The sequence below is a fragment of the Hyperolius riggenbachi genome, chromosome 2, assembly GCF_040937935.1.
Source record: "Hyperolius riggenbachi isolate aHypRig1 chromosome 2, aHypRig1.pri, whole genome shotgun sequence".
Lineage (NCBI taxonomy): Eukaryota > Metazoa > Chordata > Amphibia > Anura > Hyperoliidae > Hyperolius > Hyperolius riggenbachi.
In genome coordinates this window covers 430,248,116-430,257,673 of record NC_090647.1, presented here as the reverse complement: position 1 = coordinate 430,257,673, position 9,558 = coordinate 430,248,116, and the positions used below count along the sequence as shown (strand labels likewise).

Here is a 9,558-nt window from a genome sequence, read left to right as displayed (position 1 = left end):
TTGACTTATATTGGAGAAAAATGATTATTTGATCACATTTCTCACTCAAAAAATAAATTTTTTAGCAAAAAATATATAAATGGTTTCCAAATTCCTGGGAGGGTTAATACTCAGACTTTTCACTTCACTTGTTGGTAATTGATTAGATTGCCATTGTCATCCAGAATCAGCAGATTATCTTGATGTGTACTAAGCTGTGTAAACAATGTGTATCCAGGGGGGAAGCAAAGAATGTTCTCACCTTTATTTGCTCAGTAATTACTTAATTACCAGTCAACATGATAAATTGTTCTACAATCAGCAATCTTATCAGTTAGCTTTGGTGAACTCACCTTCCAATAACTTAAAATCAGTCTTTCCTTATCTACAGTCAGGGCCGAATTTACCATAAGGCACTGTAGGCTTGTGCCTACTGGCACCTGGTGATGGAAAGGCGGCTCACTCCCCTTCCCAAGTGCATCCCTCCTTCTCTATGCAGAGTCCCGAGTAAATAAGAGGCTACTCACCCGTGTCTCTGAATTCCACTGACAAGATCTCCCATCAGTCGGGGCACCTCTAGCTACTGTGCTTAATACAGAGTACTATGAGATTTTCTGGCAGATTTACTGTCAGATCGATGATTTCCACCATGTCTGATCTGATTTCCGATCATTTTCCAATCAATTTCCAATAGAGGTGAACGGAAAACAGTCAGAAATCGATCGGAAAATGATCAGAAATCAGATCGGACATGTTGGAAATAATCAATCTGTAAATCAGTAAATCTGCCAGAAAATCTCATAGTGTTTACATAGCATAATACTAAGGGGCGCCTGTAGCTACCTATGATGTTAAAAGAGAAGTGACAGCTGGGACAGCCAGCACACTTGCAATGCCGTTCGGCGGGGTTTGTAGGTTCATGGAGGGTGAAGTCTAGGGTGCCAGGACATCTGTGCCTATAGGCTCCTGTAATGTAGATCTAGGCCTGTCTACAGTAGTTTTATGCTATGCTTAATGTTTTAAAGTATAGATGCAATTTTGAGTTTTACCTCTAACCCTATTTTTGTCACTGTAATTACTGATTCTGTATTTTGTACCAACTCTGTATTTTGTATATTGGTGTCTGTATTACTTTGTACCCCATGTTTGTTTCTTACTTTGTACAGCGCCACGGAATTTGTTGGCACTTTATACATCAATAACAATAATACCAAGTCAAAACATTTCCATCTCTGAACCAGACCAGAAGCTCATCCGTTTATTCAATTACAGTCTAGTTTAGATAATTTCATACCTATTGATATGACCCAGACAAAGTCCTTTGTTAAGATGAGACAATTTTACTATTAATCTGTATCTGTTTTGTAGGATCTCTCTATGTTCTCTAATGTTCTCTATGTGGTCTGCTGTGAATGCAGCACCACTAACACCTGTCAGCATGTACAGGGATCCTGGTTTGATAGCATTATGATCTGTAATGTCATCCGTTCTCCTTTTTCTCATCTGTAGATCTCTGTGCATCTGAATTTTCACAGGGTTTTAGGGTCAGTAACATAAAACTGGGAAGAGATCTAAACATAGCATCTGGAGCATAAAATTTATGCATGGAATGTGTGAATTAAGCAGTTGCGGTAACAAGGTAGGTGGTTTAACTTGAAACAGGATAGTTTGTACAGATATTGTCTTTTACGCCATGATAATGCATGGCTTTCCTGAAACCTAGGTAGTAGGCAGAAGGCACATTTCTTAACAGTAATATACACACAAATGTACTGCTAATATCAATAAATACAAAACACTTTTATTTAAGTAAATACATAAATTAAGCAGCAGAAGACAAACAAGAATAACAAATAACAAATTTGCATTTCTAAAATGAAAATAAAAATACAAAAAAAATTAAAACTGCATATCCCAGCAAGGCTATCAGGCTATCCATTTCATATGGTAGCACGAGTAGGCAAAAAGTATCAACATAAACTGCTATTTACTGCATTTATATTTGTTCAACGGTCATCCAGAGATGTAGCAAAAGGGATATGCTTACAGTAGCACAGACAGTGCAGCATTTTGTTCTACATCTGTTAAAATATAAGTTATCTTAAAAATGTGATTTCTTTTTTTATAAGTTACACTGTACACAGTTTAGGCTTCTTACAAGAAAATTTCATGTATTGGAAGAATGAGAAAAACAGCATCACATTCATGGCTATCAGTACTGCACAACAGTTGACAATGCAGCTTGTAGAAAACACAGAAAATTTGCATCAAGAGTGCACATTTATCATTTAAACATTATGGCTAATAAACGTAAAGGAGTATGTCACTAAATAAACCCATGCTGCACAGGTCACTTTATCACAGTTACATGGGAGGCGGGAGAGACCGTTCATGCTACTCTGTAGAAATACACCTGTTTTAACAGTGCAAATTAATGCCAGGATCCTTTATATAATAAGAGCTTATTCCAATATACCTCCTTTAGAGTCAATCCAGGCCTGCATCTGCTGTGCAATGCAACCACCAGTTATGCTGCTGGAGTGTATAGGGAATTGTGGATCTCTGAAACATGGTCTCAGACAGACGGCAAAGATGGGTATGCTGTAAAGCTCATCTATTATCTTAAAGGGGCCTGTCATTAGTGTACTGAGAAGTACTTTAGGGAACATGGCTCAGTAGCAATTGGGTGGCATTATGACACAGTGGATAGCACTCTCGCCTTGCAGCACTAGGGTTCTGGTTCCCAATCACTTTTAGGGACACTGTCTGCATGGAGTTTGTATGTACTCTGTGGGTTTCCTTTTCATACTCCAGTATCCTTCTAGATCCTCAAAACGTACTGATAGTTTAACTGGCTTCCCTCCAAATTGGCTCAAAGTAGAATAACTAGCTTTCCCCCAAAATTTGCTTTAGACCCGGACAGTTATATTAGACTATGACTATGGCAGATTACTGATCATGCCCCAGAGGGGTGGCTGCTGCTCACTTCAGTTGTTTAAGGGCTTTAAGTCCTACTGGTGAAATGGGATATACACATTTTAGTTAATGTAGTGATTTTAATTGTATCAACTGATGTATGTAAAAACTTGCTTTGTCATTCATACTAAAATATATCATTCAGCTTGCTCAAAGAGAAACAATAGTGTTTGTTTAAGATTTACTTTAAGCCTTTAGCAGCCACTGTATTCAGAGGCTTGCAAGGGCTCCTGGCTAATTTATTTGAGTTGTTTTTTTATGTTTTTTATTTATTTGTTATATTTCCTTGTTTCTAATTAGTACTGCTGTAATGCGTATTTATGGCCACTTGTCACTAGGGGGCAGTGTGAGACAATAACAGAGGACTTCTGCTTTCACTTTCTATATTTTCTGCTAGTAAAAAGAGATCAACACATTCCAAGAATTTACAGCACAACCAGTTCTGCCAACTGAAGTCAAAAGCAGTGCACTTATCTCAAGCGAGATAACTCTAATAATGTTGCTAATGGGTTAAAGGAACAGTATACGTGTAGCCTACTTACCCTTATTTAAATCACCTATTTGCTCATAAAAGAATGCATAGCCCTACTCATTTCATCAGAGCGATAATTGTGTGTTCCTTGGTTAGACCTAGCCATGTCTGCCCTCCCCATAATAGAGACAAATAATCTGAGCTCTGTGCAATGTCTAGTATCATGATGAGTCTGTTTATTTTTTTTCAGAATGGAGGATACCAACAGCTCAACCTGGCCAGGGAGATCACTGGAATATTTGAGGGAGGGTAGCATTGTTTTTCCCCACACACAAGCAAATAAATAGGAGGAAGTGCAATAATTTTATTTATCAAAATAAACACATTCCAGTTACACTTCATAAACATTCTCCTGCAGTGACCTATGACCAACATTTTCAGCTACAATGTACTGGGGGAGGAAAGAATATGACGTAAACAGCTACAAGCTATGGTAATAAAAAGTCATGAGTTTTCGGAAGCAAGGTAGTAGTTCATATTTAACTTCTGATTGATTGTGCACAGTCAGATGAAATGTGTATCAACTGCATACAATTACTATTGTCCTTTGAAGACTTTTTGATGTGAAATCTATCTTGTATGTGTTTGCTGTTCCATATACAATATCTCACAAAAGTAAGTACACCGCTCACATTTTTGTTAATATTTTATTATAACTTATCATGGGACAAAACTCAAGATATGACACTGACAATGTAAAGTAGTCAGTGTACAGCTTGCATAACAGTGTAAATTTGCTGTCCCAGCAACAAAAGTCAGTACAGCCCTAAGTGAAGAACACCAAAATTCTGCCCAATTAAACATTTTACCTCCCCAGGGCCATGTTACTTGTTACTGTTACAAGGTTTCAGGTGTGAATGTGGTGCAGGTTTGTTTAATTTGGTGTTATCACTCTCTGACATTAATACTGGTCACTGGAAGTTCAGAAAGATGCCTCATGGCAAAGAACTCTTATACAGTGGTTTAACAGGACAGGTTCCACACAAAACAGGCCTCTCCATGGTCGACCAAAGAAGTTGACACGTGCTCGGTGTCATATCCAGAGGTTGTCTTTTGCAAACAGACGTACAAGTGCTGCTGGGGTTGGAGGGGTGCCTCGTCAAAAGATGATGTAAGATACAAGAAATGCCACAAACAGCTGAAGACAAGCAGACATAAGGACATGGATTACTGGAATCATGCCCCTGTGGTCTAAGGAGAAAAGGATAAACTTATTTGGTTAAGAGGGTGTCAAGCGTGTGGGGCAGCAATGAGGTGAGGAATACAAAAATAAGTGAGTCTTCCCTACAGTCAAGCATGGTGCAGGGAGTGTCATGGTTTTGGGCTGCATGAGTGCTGGTGGCACTGGGAAGCTACAGTTCATTGAGAGAACCATGAATGCCAGCATGTACTGTGTGACATACTGAAGCAGAGCATGATACTCTCCCTTCAGAAACAGGGCCTCGGGGCAGCATTCCAACATGACCACAGCCCCAAACAAATCTCCAAGATGACCACTGCCTTGCTAAATAAACTGAGGGTGAAGATACTGGACTACCCAGCGTATCTCCAGACTTAACCCCCACTGAGTATCTCTAGGGCATCCTCAAACAGAAGGTGGAGCAGCACAAGGTCTCTAACATCCACCAGCTTCATCAGGCAGTTGAAGAGTGTTCTAAAGGCAACTTGTAAAGATCTAGTGAATTTCATTCTCAGGAGAGTAAAGGCAGTGTTGGAAAATAATGGGCACACAAAATATTGACTCACTGGGCTCAATTTTGACATTCTTCACTTAACAGTGTTTGTTGCCAGTGTTGATGTGACAGCAAAATGTACATGGTTATAAAAGCTGTTCACTGACTACTTTAAATTCTAAGTGTTTTCTCTAGTGTTGTGCCATAAAAAGATATGATAAAATTTGTACACAAATTATACTCTCTGCCACCTGAATGGTTTATTATTGTAATACTTTCATCTAAATGCTTGCTGAGATAATACATTAGTCACAGATAGAGTGCAGTATATTTAAGGAGTCGTACTAGACCCTTAATCTTGCAACGATAGCATGAACAAGGCAAACCACCATGTAGCAGGAATAAGGGTCTATATATGTAATGTATTAATATGGCTGTTCCCCTTTACATATGCTATTACAAACTATATATTTTGTTTATGCATTAACACACATTGATGTGTATTTACATTAAATGAATCATTTTCATATTGATATGTAAACAAATAAATTAGAAAGACTATATAGAAAGACTATAGTTTCCCTTTAAGAGGGCAGTGCAAAGAGAAACAAGGGGCCATATGCAATTCACTTTTTCTCCTGAGTTTTCACCCAGGAGATATTTTTCATCTTCTGTTTAAATCAACTTTTTAGCACTCTGCAATTGAAAAAGTACTAAAAAGAAGGTGAACAAGTACTGTAAAAATTATTTTGAGTATTTTTTGTTTGCTGATCGCTTAAAAGGCATTTTATTGATAATGTGAGAAAATATCAACTAGGAGAAAACTTAGTAGAAAAAGGGTATCACATATGGCCCAAGGTGTGATATGCAGATCTCTAAGCAAGCAATCAACTATGCCATTTTTTATTTTATGTTTAAAATAGTCCTACTGTAGCAGATGGTTGCCGTGAAGTACCACATTCTCTACACTTTGTCTTCTCTTATTTAGTTGCCATGAACATCTGGAAACCACTTTCATTAAGTGTGAATGTGCCCTTATTGTTGAATAATGTACTAATTTGACTTGCAGCTAATGGTTAGGACACTGCACATCGTCAATCATATAGTGTTTTCAATAGATGAACTGACCATGACAGGATAGAGATTTGCTTCTTTACATGATATTTTATCGATATAGCTAACAAAAGACCTCAGAAAATAGTGTTCAATATCTTCTATTTCTTTATAAATAAAATACGGTATCTAAAATATTTTAACTTCCTTGAAAACACTTGTGTGAGTTTTTTTTTAGGTAAACAGCATTGTTTGCGTGCATTAAACTAGATTTGTGGTGTGCTGAGTTTATGTTTTGGTTTTTTTGATTCACAAGCTCTTACATCTTCCATGCAACACACTGCCAGTTCAAGAATTTTAAAGACGACTGTAACTAGAGTGATATGGAGGATGCCATATTTATTTCCTTTTAAACAATACCAGTTACCGGGCTATCCTGCTGATCCTCTGTCTCTAATACTTTTAGCCATAGACCCTGAACAAGCATGCAGCAGATCAGGTGATTTAGACAGACCTGACTAGATTAGCTGCACGCTTGTTTCTGGTGTTATTCAGTCACTATGCAGCCAAACAGATCAGCAGGGCTGCCAGGCAACTGGTACTGTTTAAAAGGAAATAAATATGGCAGCCTCCATATTCTTCTCACTTCAGTTGTCCTTTAAGCTAAATGAGTAGTGTTGGTGTTCGAATTCACAATATTGAATCGGGTAACCCAAATTCTTCCGAATAGCACACATCAGCACCCAAGCAGGTGGACGGGATCACGGGAAGTTCACTTACTTGCGCAACACATCTTGGAGGGAGGAAGCACCAGAGTTATGTGAAGCACAAGTATGAACTGTCCACTTGCTCAGGTGCTGAAGTGTGGTGTTCATGATAATTCAGGTTTCCGAACTCAATATCACAAATTTGAACACCAACACTATGAATGAGGCACCAGACTGATCTAATGGTCTTTAAAACCAGATGTACTTCTAAGTACAATAACGCTTTTCCTTTTATCACAGGGAGCTGTATATAATAAGCCAGTTATATCACTTGTCAATTCTAAACTTTTCCATTGTCCATGGCCTGCAGGCTCTGTTGTTGACAAAATGACTCTCTATACAGACGACAAGAGAGCCGGTAGCTCCTTGAAAGAACATCAGAAGCTGTTTGTCACAGTTAAAGCACTCCTAGCCTCCCCCACAGAGAGGTAAGACTGAGTTTGAGCAACTGTACTATCCTCTTCCAGAATACCATATTTATCACACATGTCAGGGCTCCACTATTCTGTCCTGATCAATACTGTATGTTCATGGCAAATACTGATGCTTTTCTACTGTGGACACTTTCACCCCACCCTCTATACCAATCCAGAAGGTGAGTATAGCATCATGTTGGGGGAGGGTGGCGTATGAAAGCAGTCACATATGCAGAGTGGGCAGGACCAGTAAAACACTTCAAAATGGCCACCACTGTGGCACCTGTGGTACTGAACCTGGGGCAGGAGCCACAAGTAAAAAAAAGTTTTATTAGGAAAGCAATAGTGTTTCCTAACATTAATATTTGTTTATTTGTTTTTTACCTGTTAAAAAATAAACAGGGTAAATATAGCAAATCATTCTGTATGTCAGGGACTGCAGGCCCTTGATAATAGAAAACCTGAAAAGCTTTACAGTAAAAGATATTATATAGTTGATAGATCAGTGGTTTAAAACTTCTTTGAAATTTATCATGGTTCAGGTTTTAAACATTGCCTAAAAGAAATTACAATGTTTGTAGTTTTATTCTGCTCAGTTCAGCATGCTGTCCTGTTGGATGTTGACATCTGGGGTCTATCTGAGAAGCCATTTAAATAAATACTGTTTCTGTGTCCTAAAATGGCATAGATGGTCGGTAAGATCCACTACATGCTTGTAACTCCTTTAGGCAAAAAATACAATGACCTATCAGGTGCAAATTGCTTTTAGTATATATTTCTTGGCAGTCATTTAGACAATAATATTTTGGCATTACATGGAAAAGGTTTCCCGAATGTTTACAAGTTAACAGGCAATAGTTAAATAGTATTCAATAAAAAATGCATACTGTACAATCATAAATAAGATACCATCTGAGTTTGTGTGGGATGACGAGGGCAGGTTGAATGCCCTTGTCAGCTTCCTGTTTCTCTCCAGTCTCCATGCTAGATCGATTTATGGGGAAGGGTGGTGAAGGGCATTTTTTCATGCTTACGGTAAGTTGCCTGTTTTGTTTTACATTATGTGCAATGTAGCAAGACACATTAGACATTCTTATATAGCAGAGAGCACCCCTGGGTATTTTGACCAAAGACCAAAGAGCTGGTATCCCTGAAATATAGGAGTTGATTCAACCAACTGATGTCAAACTAGAGTACTTGCTTTTTGTACCCTGAATTAAAAACATGTGTTAATGTTAAACTGAGTATACAAAAAGAAACTATAATTTTTAGTGACATATTCCCTTTTTAGTATTACCTCGAAAAATAACAAATAGACAAGGACAGTTAAAGCTTGTACAGTTTTGACAAACACCATAATTATGACTCAAGAAAAATGGGGAGGTGATCTTAAAATGGTTTCATTTTGTTCATGTGAGTGGACTATCGCTACACTAAAAGGTTTTTCAGAATCTAAAGCAGAAGATTTGTAGAGCATGTTACCCTGTGCTGTGCTGTGCAGCACAGCAAGATACTGATAGGGTAACATGAATATTTTTAGGTAAAAACACTGATGTGCTTAAGATGAAAAACTTTCCTATAAAACATTATAATTTATGTCTGGAAGTGTAGTAGTCTTTAGATCTAATCATTGCTGTTTTCCCCAATGTGTTCTGATTTGTTTATTCAGTGTAGTATGATAGTCAGCACCCCTTGCCTGCACATTTACAAATCTATAAAGACAAGCACAGAGTAAAACATTTAACAGATAAGCATGGAAAGAAATCCATTGTCCAAAGCTGTCTCCAGGACATTAGTGGCAATCGTACACAAAGATGACCAAGCTCCCACCACTTCGTCATTATGCAGACACACAAGATTTAAGAGTCCCAGCCGAAAAAAACTAAAAACAGAAAAAAGACAGAAAAGATAATGAATAAAACAATGCATAGAGGGTATACAAAGTCACAAAATGATAGCAAACAAAGTACAGAATAAACACATTGGCCCATATGCAATTAACTTTTTCTTCTGAGATTCTCGCTACGTTATATTTTCAAACTTGTCAATAAAATGTCTTTTAGATCTCCAGCAAGAAAGAAAATACTTAAAATATTTTAGATAGTACTTTTCCACCTACCGTTTGGTACTTTTTCAATTGCAAAGTGCAGAAAAGCTACAGT

At 37.8% G+C, this 9,558-nt stretch overlaps 1 long non-coding RNA gene across 1 annotated transcript in view; it reads right to left on the bottom strand.

Moving 5' to 3' along the window:
* Positions 1 to 1,760: 1,760 nt before the first annotated feature.
* LOC137546911 (uncharacterized) overlaps positions 1,761 to 9,558 on the bottom strand; it is a 147,869-nt gene continuing 140,071 nt past the window's right edge. Inside the window, exon 2 of the long non-coding RNA XR_011026399.1 lies at positions 1,761 to 9,278. This is a non-coding gene — a long non-coding RNA (uncharacterized lncRNA). The remainder of the gene's footprint in view (positions 9,279 to 9,558) is intronic.